The sequence below is a fragment of the Schistocerca cancellata genome, chromosome 3, assembly GCF_023864275.1.
Source record: "Schistocerca cancellata isolate TAMUIC-IGC-003103 chromosome 3, iqSchCanc2.1, whole genome shotgun sequence".
NCBI classification, from domain to species: domain Eukaryota; kingdom Metazoa; phylum Arthropoda; class Insecta; order Orthoptera; family Acrididae; genus Schistocerca; species Schistocerca cancellata.
In genome coordinates this window covers 876,683,238-876,698,637 of record NC_064628.1, presented here as the reverse complement: position 1 = coordinate 876,698,637, position 15,400 = coordinate 876,683,238, and the positions used below count along the sequence as shown (strand labels likewise).

General features: G+C 45.6%; 1 non-coding gene across 1 annotated transcript; it reads right to left on the bottom strand.

The window, feature by feature from the left end:
* Positions 1-5,257: 5,257 nt before the first annotated feature.
* Positions 5,258-5,332, bottom strand: Trnas-cga (transfer RNA serine (anticodon CGA)). Its single transcript has one exon. It is a non-coding gene; the product is annotated as a tRNA-Ser (tRNA).
* Positions 5,333-15,400: the final 10,068 nt, after the last annotated feature.

Sequence of the window (15,400 nt, the reverse complement as noted above, 5' to 3'; positions counted from 1 at the left end):
CTCTTCATCTCATAGTAGCACTTGCAACCTACATTCTCAATTATTTCATGTATGTGTTCCAGTCTCTGTCTTTCTCTACAGTTTTTGACCTCAACAGCCCCCTCTAGTACCATGGAAGTCATTGCCTCATGTCTTAACAGATGACCTATCATCCTGTCCCTTCTCCTTATCAGTGTTTTCCACATATTCCTTTCCTCTCCAGTTCTGTGTAGAGCCTCCTCAATCCTTACCTTATCAGTCAACCTAATTTTCAATAATCGCCTGTAGCACCACATCTCAAATGCTTCGATTCGCTTCCGGTTTTCCCACAGTCCTTGTTTCACTACCATACAATGCTGTACTCCAGACGTAAATTCTCAGAAATTTCTTCCCCAAATTAAGACCGATATTTGATAATAGTTGACTTCCCTTGGCCAGAAATACCTTTTTTGCCATTGCTAGTCTGCTTTTGATGTCCTCCTTGCTCCGTCTGTCACTGGTTATTTTGTTGCGTAGGTATCAGAATTTTCATCTACTTCGTGACCATCAATCCTTATGTTAAATTTATCGCTGTTCTCATTTCTATTACTGCTAATTTCCTTCATCTTTCTTCGATTTACTCTCAGTCCATAGTGTATACTCATTAGACTGTTCATTCCGCTCAGCAGATCATATAATTCGTCTTCACTTTCACTCAGGATATCAATGTCAAAAATGGTTCAAATGGCTCTGAGCACTATGGGACTTAACTTCTGAGGTCATAGGTCCCCTGGAACGTAGAACTACTTAAACCTAACTAAGGACATCACACACATCCATGCCCGAGGCAGGATTCGAACCTGCGACCGTAGCGGTCACGCGGTTCCAGACTGTAGCGCCCAGAACCGCTCGGCCACCCCGGCTGGTCATAGCAATGTCGTCAGCGAATCATATCATTGATATCCTTTGACCTTGAATTTTAATTCAACTCCTGAACCTTTCTTTTATTTCCACCATTGCTCCCTCGATGTACGGATGGAACAGTAGGGGCGAAAGGCTACATCCTTGTCTTACACCGCTATTAATGCGAACACTTCATTCTTGGTCGTCCACTCTTATTATTCTCTCTTTGCTGTCGTACGTATTGTATATTATCCGTCGCTCCCTATAGCATACCCCAACTTTTCAAAATTCCGACATCGTATCGGCGACCAAATTCGCGGATGTAAATTTTAGGGAATCTGTTTAGGTCGCTACCGGGCGCCATCACCGTGTACACGAATCAGCGGACCATTATTTACGCAATTACATGACCTGTACATAGATATATAATGCCGCATACCTAACCAAACCTACCAACAAACTGTCAGATTTCTGATGCGCAGGATCAGTGATTCGTTTCGTTCCAAAGACGGACAAAGAAGCTATTAAGCTCATCAGTGTATGTTTCTCTGTTGCGGATGTTCACTTGATCAAATTCCGGATGATCAAAAAGGCAGTATAAATATGAAAACTGAATAAATCACGGAATAATGTAGATAGAGAGGTACAAATTGACACACATACTTGGAATTACATGGGGTTTTATTAGAGCCAAAAAAATACAAAAGTTCAAAAAATGTCCGACAGATGGCGCTTCATCTGATCAGAATAGCAATAATTAGCATAACAAAGTAAGACAAAGCAAAGATGATGTTCTTTACAGGAAATGCTCAATATGTCCACCATCATTCCTCAACAACAGCTGTAGTCGAGGAATAATGTTGTGAACAACACTGTAAAGCATGTCCGGAGTTATGGTGAGGTATTGGCGTCGGATGTTGTCTTTCAGCATCCCTAGAGTTGTCGGTCGATCACGACACCCTTGCGACTTCAGGTAACCCCAAAGCCAATAACCGCACGGACTGAGGTCTGGGGACCTGGGAGGCCAAGCATGACGAAAGTGGCCGCTGAGAACACGATCATCACCAAACGACGCGAGCAAGAGATCTTTCACGCGTCTTGCAATACTTTTTTATTTTTGTTCTAATAAAATCCCATGTCATTCCAAGCATGTGTGTCAATTTTTACCTCTCTATCTACATTATTCCGTGGTTTATTAAGTTTTCAAATTTATACTGACTTTTTGATCACCCGGTACTTTGTAGTCTTAGTTGCCTTGTAGAGCGACCTGTCCTTGAGTACCTTTGTAGAGGGTTTTCATATAGCGGCCCAATATTTCCGAGAAAATAGTCGCTGAAGTTTTGTGTATGCGGCGTACACCTGTGGTGTTAGTAATCTTTCGAGCATAGGAGGTAACACAACAGCTACGGTTCGCATCTACCACGCTGTCGGTACGCTTCAAATCGTGCCTGTGCACTCTTTTGTCCTCAGTTTCTACTAACAGAATGTCATTAAATAGTTCGCATGGAAGATCATTGAAAAATGGTCACTTCTGCCGCAGTATTTTCATTAATATAAAATTCATTACGGCAGACTTTCTCCAAATATGGTTCAGTTTGTTACAGAGTAGCTTACGGAGTCATCTTCCTCGCTATTGCCTAGTGTCCTTGAACAGAATTCCGGATGGTATTTGTCGTCGAAGCAAACGAAACACAAAGTCATAGAGCACCAAGCACATTTAATGAAAGCAGTTCAGTAGCAGGCACACGGAGTTTTCTGGAGCGATATCAGAAAACACAGTTCGTTTATTTGCATTGACTGCCTGCTCCAGCGAGGTAGCCGCGTACCTTATTCGCTTCCCTACCTTTGCATGCTTGAAACGTTACTAACATTACAGATATAGGAGGTACACTTGAAACTTCAACATCGGTTTTCTCGGAAACTATGGACCGTCGCTGCACCTGTACTCTGGACAGCTCCTTTACAACATACCTGAAACTCATCAAAACCCATATAGAACATGTGTGATGGCCTCCTTGTAAGACATAGTTTAAACTGATGGAGAGATTCCATCACCTTGTCTCACTCCTCCTTTAGTCATAATTTTTTTCAAAATTTGCCCCCTAAACTTCACCTTACGTTAAAATTTATACAGTGTGATTCAGTTGCCCCTACCGATGGGTTGTATGCAATCAGCAAAGCCCTCAAAAATCATGCGCAAGAGTTTCATACACTCTTCCTCATTATGAGCAAACTCTTAGTCGTACAGGAAAAATCGACAGGATCTTTTTGTAGGAAATATAAATTTTGTACTGGAAAACGTTTTCGCTTGAGGTCACAGTTTAGAATTATTCAAGATAAACGCATTTTAAGGTCACTTTTGCACTTTTTTCTTGAATAATATGAAAGCTACAGCCTCTAGCAGAAACGTATCCTAGTGCAAAATGTAACCGCATTAAATTTCACACTAATAGGTCATGTGTATTTATTACTGCAGGCAAAATAGTTTGCGAGCAACGAGCGAGAAAATTGGAGACTTGCAGCTTAGTATTCGAAGGTCCTGCGTGTTGCGTAGTACATAGTCAGGGCAGCTCAATCACACTGTTTATTTTTTGGAAATTAAATAATTCTTTACTAAAACATTTTATATACACGGAAGAGCCAAAGAAACTGGTTCACCTGCCTAATAACGTGTAGGTCCCCTGCAAGCACTTAAAAGTGCCGCAACACGACGTGGCATCGACTCGACTAATGTCTGAAGTGAGGTGTACCGCCAGACAACACACTTGCTAGGTGGTAGCCTTTAAATCGGCCGCGGTCCGTTAGTATACGTCGGACCCGCGTGTCGCCACTATCAGTGATTGCAGACCGAGCGCCGCCACACGGCAGGCCTAGAGAGACTTCCTAGCACTCGCCCCAGTTGTACAACCGACTTTGCTAGCGATGGTTCACTGACAAAATACGCTCTCATTTGCCGAGACGATAGTTAGCATAGCCTTCAGCTACGTCAATTGCTACGACCTAGCAAGGCGCCATTACCAGTTACTATTGATACTGTAAAACATGTACCGTCAAGAGCGATGTTCACCAATTATGGATTAAAGTTAAGTATTCCACAGCTACGTCCTTTTGTTTGCTAGTCTCATTTCCTTGACCTGTTCCAGACCTCACGCCAGCCTGCGTGAGCTAAAACGCGTGCCTTTCGGCTTCCTCTGATGGTGGGTTGGCTCTCTTGCCAATCCACAACATGAAGTAGGGCTGGAGGGAACTGACACCATGAATGCTGCAGAGTTGTCCATCCGTAAGAGTACGAGTGGGTGAAGGTCTCCTGTGAACAGCACGTTGCAAGGCACCCCAGATGTGCTCAATCATGTTCATGTATGGGGAGTTTGGTGGCCAGCGCAAGTGTTTGAACCCGTAAGAGTATCCCTCGAGCCAATCTGTAGCCATTCTGAACGGGTAGGGTGTCGCATTGTAGTGCTGGAATTGCCCAAGTCCGTCGGAATGCACAATGGAAATGAAAGGATGCAGGTGATCAGAGAGAGTACGCTTACGTACTTCTCACCTGTCAGAGTCGTATCTAGACGTATCAGAGGTCCCATATCACACCAACTGCACACGGCCCCCGCCATTACAGAGCATGCACCAGCTTGAACAGTCCCCTGGTGAAATGCAGGTTGTCTGCATACCCGTATACGTCCATCCGTTCGATACAATTTCAAACGAGACTCGTCCAACCAGACAACATGTTTTTATTCATCAACAGCGCAATGTCGGAGTTGACGGGCCGAGGCGAGCGTGAAGCTTTTTGTTGTGCAGTCATCAAGGGTACACGAGTGGGCCTTCTGCTCCGAAAGCCCATATCGACGATGTTCCCCATATCGATGATGTTCCGTTGAACGGTTCGCACGCTGACACTTGTTGATGGCCCAGCACTGAAATGTGCAGCAATTTGAGGAAGGGTTGCACCTCTGCCACGATTCTCTTCAGTCATCGTTAGTACCGTTTCTTGCAGGATCTTTTTTCGGCCGCAGCGACGTCGGAGACCTGATGTTTTACCGGATTTCTGTATTCACGGTACCCTCGAGAAATGGTCGTACCGTACAGGAAAATCCCCACTTCATCGCTGTCTCCCACCGCTTGTGCGCGGACTATAACACCACGTTCAAACTCATTTGAATGTTGATAACCTGCAATTGTAGTGGCAGTAACGGATCAAACAAGTGCGCCAGGCACTTGTTGTCTTATACAGGGCGGCCAAATGTCTCACGAAATAAGCGTCAAACGAAAAAAACGCAAAGAACGAAACTCCTCTAGCTTGAAGGGGGAAACCAGATGGCGCTATGCTTGGCCCGCTAGATGGGCAGCCATAGGTCAAACGGATATCAACTGAAACTTCCTGGCAGATTAAAACTGTGTGCCCGACCGAGACTCGAACTCGGGACCTTTGCCTTTCGCGGGCAAGCGCTCTACCAACTGAGCTACCGAAGCACGACTCACGCCCGGTACTCACAGCTTTACTTCTGCCAGTACCTCGTCTCCTACCTTCCAAACTTTACAGAAGCTCTTCTGCTAGGTTCGCAGGAGAGCTTCTGTAAAGTTTGGAAGGTAGGAGACGAGGTACTGGCAGAAGTAAAGCTGTGAGTACCGGGCGTGAGTCGTGCTTCGGTAGCTCAGTTGGTAGACCGCTTGCCCGCGAAAGGCAAAGGTCCCGAGTTCGAGTCTCGGTCGGGCACATAGTTTTAATCTGCCAGGAAGTTTCATATCAGCGCACACTCCGCTGCAGGGTGAAAATCTCATTCTGGATATCAACTGCTTTTTTTAAAAATATGAACCCCTATTTTTTTACATATTCGTGTAGTGCGTAAAGAAATATGAATGTTGAACCACATTTTTCGCTTTGTAATAGATGGCGCTCTAATAGTCACAAATATATGGCTCACAATTTTAGACGAACAGTTGGTAACAGGTATGTTTTCTAAATTAAAATAGAGAACGTAGGTACGTTTGAACATTTTATTTCGGTTGTTCCAATGTGATACATGTACCTTTGTAAACTTATCATATCTGAGAACGCATGCTGTTACAGCGTTATTACCTGTAAATACCACATTAATGAAATAAATGCTCAGAATGATGTCCGTCAACATCAATGCATTTGGCAATACGTGTAGTGACATTCTTCTCAACAGCGAGTAGTTCGCCTTCCGTAATGTTCACACATGCATTGACAATGCGCTGACACATGTTGTCAAGCGTTATCGGTGGACCACGATAGCAAATATCTTTCGACTTTCCCCACAGAAAGAAATCCGGGGACGTCACATCCGGTGAACGTGCGGGCCATGGTATGGTGCTTCGACGACCAATCCACCTGTCATGAAATATGCTATTCAATATCGCTTCAACCGCACGCGAGCTATGTGCCGGACATCATGTAGAAAGTACATCGCCATTCTGTCATGCAGTGAAACATCTTGTAGTAACATCGGTAGAACATTACGTAGGAAATCAGCATACATTGCACCATTTAGATAGCCTTCGATAAAATGGGGGGGGGCGAATTATCCTTCCTCCCATAATGCCGCACCATACATTAACCCGCCAAGGTAGCTGATGTTCCACTTGTCGCAGCCATCGTGGATTTTCCGTTGCCCAGTAGTGCATATTATGCCGGTTTACGTTACCGCTGTTGGTGAATGACGCTTCGTCGATAAATAGAATGCGTGCAAAAAATCTGTCATCGTCCCGTAATTTCTCTTGCGCCCAGTGGCAGAACTGTACACAACGTTCGAAGTCATCGCCATCTAATTCCTGGTGCATAGAAATATGGTAAGGGTGCAATCGATGTTGATGTAGCATTCTCGCGCAATATGTCTGCTAATGATGTGCGGATTAGCCGCGACAACAGCTAAAACACCTACTTGGGCATTGTTATTTGTTGCAGGCCGTGGTTGACGTTTCACATGTGGCTGTACACTTCCTGTTTTGTTAAATAAAGTAACTATCCGGTGAACGGTCCGGACACTTGGATGATTTCGTCCAGCATACATAGCACACGCCCGTTGGGCATTTTTATCACTACAGCCATACATCAACACGATATCGACCTTTTCTGCAACTGGTAAACGATCCATTTTAACACGGGTAATGTATCACGAGGCAAATACCGTCCGCACTGGCGGAATGTTACGTGATACCACATAATTATACGTTTGTAACTATTACAGTGCCATCTATCACAAAGCGAAAAAAGTGGTCCAACTAAAACATTCACATTTCTTTACGTACTACACGAATAATAAAAAATGGGGGTTGCTATTTAACAAAACGCAGTTGATATCCGTTTGACCTATTGCAGCGCCATCTAGCAGGCCAACAATAGCGTCATCTGGTTTCCCCCTTCAAGCTATCAATGGACCACCCTGTATAGACGTTGCCGACCGCAGTTTACATATCTCTGTTTTTGAATACGCGTGCCTGTACCACATTTTTTGGCACTTCTGTTCATTTTACTGTTATTATTATTAAAATCGTACATATCAGTGTTACACTAAAAGTGAGTTCTGCAACAGATCATATTGGTGAGAGAGACACTTAGGCAGTAAAAAGCTGTGGCGTCCACCAAAATCGAGCCCTGTATCCACGGCTGTGTACATCATCTCGAAGCCCATAAAATGAAATTCGCCGAGGACTGAAACACGGGCCCTGAAGGCCTGCCCTGCAACAGCGACCATGGTGAGCGTCCACAGCGTCACACCGCAGGTGACCGGATCGCATCGAGTGCGCAGCGCGAGGCCACTTGGCGTGACGAGTCGCGACTGCCGGGTCGCGACGGGCGTGCCCGGCCATCAATCACGGCACGTGGGCGGGCTGGGGGAGGGGGCGTGCCGGTGACAAATGCCGGCGCTGCTGCTCCCCCCTCCCTGTCCGCGGGGGATCTCCATGGTCTGCAGGCCGCTGCAGCGCGGCTGTGGGTCGTCGCTGTTTTAGGCTGGCCACGTCACGCCGGGCTTCGTTGATGCTCGGCTACGTCACGTCGGCCTAATGAAGATGGATAATGGCGGCGAGTGGCCGGACCGACCGGGCAGCGCCGGTGATCCGTGTCACTCGGCGTGTTGCCGTCTTTATTATGCTCCAATACCCTGCCTGCAAATTTTCGAGGCTGTGAGTCAAGCTGGCGTACCTGCACAGGACGAGTTGATGATGCTGTACGCAATTTCTTTAACAATACGTCCAAAGCACATCTGTACACGTCGCCCCGCCTGTACATCTGCGGTATTGACCATTGCAACATCAACGAAGGAAACAACGGAAACTTTTCGTATGTCCATCCGTTTGGCAGGTCTCTGGGACGACGGCCGTTAACTATTCTGACAAGATAAAACACCTACAACCGTCCTTAAGATGTTATTTTATTTTGTTGCAACCAGTTACAACGCTTCAATGCGTCGTATTCAGGCTGTTGTTGATATGATCCCTATATACAGGGTTTTACAAAAAGGTACGGCCAAACTTTCAGGAAACATTCCTCACACACAAAGAAAGAAAATATGTTATGTGGACATGTGTCCGGAAACGCTTACTTTCCATGTTAGAGCTCATTTTATTACTTCTCTTCAAATCATACACTCCTGGAAATTGAAATAGGAACACCGTGAATTCATTGTCCCAGGAAGGGGAAACTTTATTGACACATTCCTGGGGTCAGATACATCACATGATCACACTGACAGAACCACGGGCACATAGACACAGGCAACAGAGCACGCACAATGTCGGCACTAGTACAGTGTATATCCACCTTTCGCAGCAATGCAGGCTGCTATTCTCCCATGGAGACGATCGTAGAGATGCTGGATGTAGTCCTGTGGAACGGCTTGCCATGCCATTTTCACCTGGCGCCTCAGTTGGACCAGCGTTCGTGCTGGACGTGCAGACCGCGTGAGACGACGCTTCATCCAGTCCCAAACATGCTCAATGGGGGACAGATCCGGAGATCTTGCTGGCCAGGGTAGTTGACTTACACCTTCTAGAGCACGTTGGGTGGCACGGGATACATGCGGACGTGCATTGTCCTGTTGGAACAGCAAGTTCCCTTGCCGGTCTAGGAATGGTAGAACGATGGGTTCGATGACGGTTTGGATGTACCGCGCACTATTCAGTGTCCCCTCGACGATCACCAGTGGTGTACGGCCAGTGTAGGAGATCGCTCCCCACACCATGATGCCGGGTGTTGGCCCTGTGTGCCTCGGTCGTATGCAGTCGTGATTGTGGCGCTCACCTGCACGGCGCCAAACACGCATACGACCATCATTGGCACCAAGGCAGAAGCGACTCTCATCGCTGAAGACGACACGTCTCCATTCGTCCCTCCATTCACGCCTGTGGAGACGGTTGCGAATGGTCCTCGCCGATACCCCAGGAGCAACAGTGTCCCTAATTTGCTGGGAAGTGGCGGTGCGGTCCCCTACGGCACTGCGTAGGATCCTACGCTCTTGGCGTGCATCCGTGCGTCGCTGCGGTCCGGTCCCAGGTCGACGGGCACGTGCACCTTCCGCCGACCACTGGCGACAACATCGATGTACTGTGGAGACCTCACGCCCTACGTGTTGAGCAATTCGGCGGTACGTCCACCCGGCCTCCCGCATGCCCACTATACGCCCTCGCTCAAAGTCCGTCAACTGCACATACGGTTCACGTCCACGCTGTCGCGGAATGCTACCAGTGTTAAAGACTGCGATGGAGCTCCGTATGCCACGGCAAACTGGCTGACACTGACGGCGGCGGTGCACAAATGCTGCGCAGCTAGCGCCATTCGACGGCCAACACCGCGGTTCCTGGTGTGTCCGCTGTGCCGTGCGTGTGATCATTGCTTGTACAGCCCTCTCGCAGTGTCCGGAGCAAGTATGGTGGGTCTGACACACCGGTGTAAATGTGTTCTTTTTTCCATTTCCAGGAGTGTATTAATCATGGAATGGAAACACACAGCAACAGAACGTACCAGCGTGACTTCAAACACTTTGTTATAGGAAATGTTCAAAATGTCCCACGTTAGCGAGGATACATGCATCCACTCTCTGTCGCATAGAATCCCTGATGCGCTGATGCAGCCCTGGAGAATGGCGTATTGTATCACAGCCGTCCACAATACGAGTATTAAGAGTCTCTACATTTGGTACCGGGGTTGCGTAGACAAGAGCTTCCAAATGCTCCCATAAATGAAAGTCAAGAGGGTTGAGGTCAGGAGAGCGTGGAGGCCATGGAATTGGTCCGCCTCTACCAATCCATCGGTCACTGAATCTGTTGTTGAGAAGTGTGCGAACACTTCGACTGAAATGTGCAGGAGCTCCATCGTGCATGAACCACATGTTGTGTCGTACTTGTAAAGGCACATGTTCTAGCAGCACAGGTAGAGTATCCCGTATGAAATCATGATAACGTGCTCCATTGAGCGAAGGTGGAAGAACATGGGGCCCAATCAAGACATCACCAACAATGCCTGCCCAAACGCTCACAGAAAATCTGTGTTGATGACGTGATTGCACAATTGCGTGCGCATTCTCGTCAGCCCACATATGTTGGTTGTGAAAATTTACAATTTGATCACGTTGGAATGAAGCCTTATCCGTAAAGAGAACATTTGCACTGAAATGAGGATTGACACATTGTTGCATGAACCATTCGCAGAAGTGTACACGTGGAGGCCAATCAGCTGCTGATAGTGACTGCACACGCTGTACATGGTACGGAAACAACTGGTTCTCCCGTAGCTCTCTCCATACAGTGACGTGGTCAACGTTACCTTGTACAGCAGCAACTTCTCTGACGCTGACATTAGGGTTATAGTCAACTGCACGAAGAATTGCCTCGTCCATTGCAGGTGTCCTCGTCGTTCTAGGTCTTCCCCAGTCGCGAGTCTTAGGCTGGAATGTTCCGTGCTCCCTAAGACGCCGATCAATTGCTTCGAACGTCTTCCTGTCGAGACACCTTCGTTCTGGAAATCTGTCTCGATACAAACGTACCGCGTCACGGCTATTGCCCCGTGCTAATCCATACATCAAATGGGCATCTGCCAGCTCCTCATTTGTAAACATTGCACTGACTGCAAAACCACGTTGGTGATGAACACTAACCTGTTGATGCTACTTACTGATGTGCTTGATGCTAGTACTGTAGAGTAATGAGTCTCGTGTGAACACAAGCATCGAAGTCAACATTACCTTCCTTCAATTGGGCCAACTGGCGGTGAATCGATGAAGTACAGTACATACTGACGAAACTAAAATGAGCTCTAACATGGAAATTAAGCGTTTCCGGACACGAGTCCACGTAACATCTTTTCTATATTTGTGTGTGAGGAATGTTTCCTGAAAGTTTGGCCGTACCTTTTTCTAACACCCTGTATATCACATCAGTTGCCAACATTCCTGTATACGCAGATAATGTGTCAGCACTCCAATTATCAGCTGCCAACTGGCCGCTCACAAAAGACCATGAAGGCCAATGAGGGACCATTGTGTTGTACTGCTTGCATGATACGAGGCTGATAGTGACAATTTTTTGTCAAACGTCGTCACATGCGATGAAATATGGGTTCATCACTTAGAACTGTCCACAGGTTGTGGTTTTGTGGCTAACTTTACTGACTCTGGACCACGTGGTCCCGTGTTCGATTCCCGGCCAGGTTGGGCACTTTCTCTGCCCGGTGGGCTCTTGTTGTTTGTCATGTCTTCATCATTTCACCATCATCATCATTCGTGACAGTGGCTAGACTGGACTGTGTAAAAATTGGACTGTGAAAAAATAGGGACTTTGTACAGGCGCTGATGACCGCGCGGTTGAGCGCCCACGAACCAAACATCATCATCACTTCGAACCGGAAACAAGTAGTTCATGGAATTAAGCCACACCGCCTCTCATCTTAAGAGTAAGTTCAAAGCCATACCGTCACATGGTACAGTCACGATGATTGTCTTCTGGATCTCTGAAAGTGTTATTGTCTTTGATATTCTTATTTCGTGGCTCAAGTATAATGTGCTGCCCTCACAAAAGTGAAGAAACGATTTTAGCGTGTCCGTCGCCACAAAAATGCAAACGAACTTTTCCTTCTCCATGATAACGTAAGGTCTCACAAGTCTGCGAACCCGAGAGGAGCTCACAAAACTTCACGAGACTGTACTTCCTTATCCACCGTACAGTCCGGATCTCGCACTTCCCGACTTGCATTTGTCTGGCCCAATGAAGGACGCACTTCGCTGGAAGCAATGCGTGGATGATGGGGAGATTATCGATGCAGCAAGACGTTGGATCCGACGATGACAAGTACAGTGAGATCATGCGGGCATACAAACCCTCACAGGAAGGTAGGGTAAGTTCGTTGCAGTGAAAGGAAATTATGTTGAAAACTGGGGTATTGTACCCAAAAGAGAGGGGAGTAATGTAAGGTATTGGAGTCCTCAATAAAACGAACCTGATTGTAGAAAAAAATGTGTTGCTTTACTTTTTGAACGTCTCTCCTATTAGTTTGCGATGGAAGGGCAAGAACGCAATCATTTGCTTTGTAAGGAAGCAGATAGTGGTGAAAGATAGGGAATATGTTGTAAGCACAAGTAAGTAGTGTTATTGAGTAGTTAATTCACTGAAATAGTAAAGAAGTATCAATAAAAAAATAAAGCAGTTCCAGAAACAAAAACGTGTTGTTCTCCTTTGCAAAATATTCGCTGCATTTTCCATTACTTGCATCCTTGGCCGTCGGCCCTCGCCACATTTCTTTTTAGCTCCTGTACCGGCGTGGTAGTTTACTATGGCGTAGTGTTTTGAAACTGCAACAGGATTGCAGACACCAACCGGTAACAAACAAAAGACTAATTACGTAACTTTTGTGGTGTCACCGCCAGACACCACACTTGCTAGTTGGTAGCCTTTAAATCGGCCGCGGTCCGTTAGTATACGTCGGACCCGCGTGTCGCCACTATCAGTGATTGCAGACCGAGCGCCGCCACACGGCAGAGCTAGAGACACTTCCTAGTACTCGGCCCAGTTGTACAGCCGACTTTGCTAGCGATGGTTCACTGACAAATTACGCTCTCATTTGCCGAGACGATAGTTAGCATAGCCTTCAGCTACGTCATTTGCTACGACCTAGCAAGGCGCCATTACCAGTTACTATTGATGCTGTAAAACATGTACCGTTAAGAGCTACGTTCACCAATTATGGATTAAAGTTAAGTATTCCAACAGCTACGACCTTTTTTGCTAAAGTCTAACTCCCTTGTACAGTTCCAGACCTCACGCCAGCCTGCGTGAGCTTAAACGCGTGCCTTTCGGCTTCCTTCAAGTGGATTGGCTGTCTTGCCAGCCCACAACAACTTTATTGTTTCTTGGTGATAGTTAAGACTTTATGCTTAATGCTTGTAACTGAGAAAAATGTTTCGGCTACAGTTCATTTAAGTTTCAACATTCCATATAATCGTTTGCGTCGTGATGCTACACGGAAATTAAAACTTAAATTGCGAAATGAAGAAGTGCGAAAAAGGTGAGGGAAACAATTCTGAAAAAGAAAACCTTTAAAATCCTCTGAAGGCGAAAAATTGTAAGTTTAGGATATGCAAAACGGAATTGTCGAAGATGACGAGAGAATTTGATACGCAGATATGAAACAAAGCCAAGTCGACTGCACCATATAGTCGAAAAATATGTGGTGTATACGTAACATTTAAAAATATAAAGGAACTGATGGCACCGTTACTGCCTCGTTCGACTTTCAATGAAAGCGTTTCTTTATTGACGGAAATCTTAAGCAAATATTTCAAGATTCGTTTATGTAAAGACAGGATTTATATTATGGGACGAGATCATGAAAGTCTTTGGCATAGTACTAGAAAGCAGCCCCTCAGAACAGTTAGTGGGTGTACCCTCATAGTGCATGCCATGTAACGGGGAGCAAGTTTACCTCATAAGTTGCCTGGTTTGATGGTTATAGTTGCCAACGCCGGAGCGCCTGAGTGGCACGGGATAGGGAATCTAGTAAGCCAGCTATTCTGTCCCCTCAACGTCTCCTGGCCTCTTAGTGGTACTATCACTGGACGCATACGACGTTCATGGAGTTCGCTTTTACGACGTACGACGAAAGGGGCCGTAGCCGTTTGCTTGCATAATCTATGGAGCTGCAAAGTGTGACCATAGTGCGAACCTGTGCCACAGAACGGCATCGACTGCTTGAGAACTATGCAGCTCTCTACACGGATAGAATCGCATCCCAGCCCCCTTTCCTTTCAAGCGTCATTCTCCTCTTACGACAAATGAAATGAGGAACCGACAGCTATAAATGTTACCACTGTGTTCAAGGTACTCGCCTCATTGTTATGGAGGCTGCAGACCGTACGGGGACGCAGTTGGAATTCAGTGTATCGGAAAAGTTCGCAGAATTCCGTGAGATATACTGACCCAGCGCCTTCACTCTAAGTAATTTTTCCCAGCGTAGTGGATGCTGCCTTTTAAATTTCTCATTATGCTTGCGTTTTAAGTTATTGGCCTTCAGCCATTTTTAAATTAATGTGGGTTTCATCCGGTAATTGAGTCTTAAAGATTAAAGGTGTGTGTTTAAAAAACAATTTTTTTGGGCTGTTGTAATGTTTGATCAATAATAAAGTTGTACGTTCGAGTGTAACTGACAACCTTATTTTGGCCCATTTCCACAATTTCAACTACCTGTCCTGTCCTGCGAGTTAATTTGGGCGGTTCACACTAGTAAATGGTACACGTGAAAATTGCCGTTGATTAAATCAAAATTTGCGTATGATGCCAAGTTCCTATCAACGATACAGTGGGCATCTGAACACATTACACTTGCATACCATCGTTGATAGGAACTTGGCATCATACGCAAATTTTGATTTAATCAAGGGCAATTTTCACGTGTACCATTTACTAGTGTGAACCGCCCAAATTAACTCGCAGGACAGGACAGGTAGTTGAAATTGTGGAAATGGGCCAAAATAAGGTTGTCAGTTACACTCGAACGTACAACTTTATTATTGATCAAACATTTCAACAACCCAAAAAAATAGTTTTTTAAACACACACCTTTAATCTTTAAGACTTAATTACCGGATGAAACCCACATTAATTTAAAAATGGCTGAAGGCCAATAACTTAAAACGCAAGCATAATGAGAAATTTAAAAGGCAAGCCTTATCTTACAACAATTCTTTATTTAGGCTGAAGGCCCAAAGAATCTGAGATTTTCAGAGCAAACAATTTGAATTCAAAATCGGCTGAAAGCCCTGAACTTGAGGCAAAACAACATTAAAAAATTTAATTTAAAAAACAATGATTTACGCAAAACAGTTCTTATTTAGGCATAATTCTACCAAAACAGAAATTTAATAGGCAAAGCCTTATCTTAAAAAAGTTCTTTTGTTAGGCCGAAGGGCCAAAGAATCAGACACTTCAAGAGCAAACAAGTTAAATTCAAATCGGCTGAAGGCCTAAGACCTAAAACTCCATAACATTAATCTTTCTTAAGTACCAAAGGCCTTACGTGAAACAGTTCTTT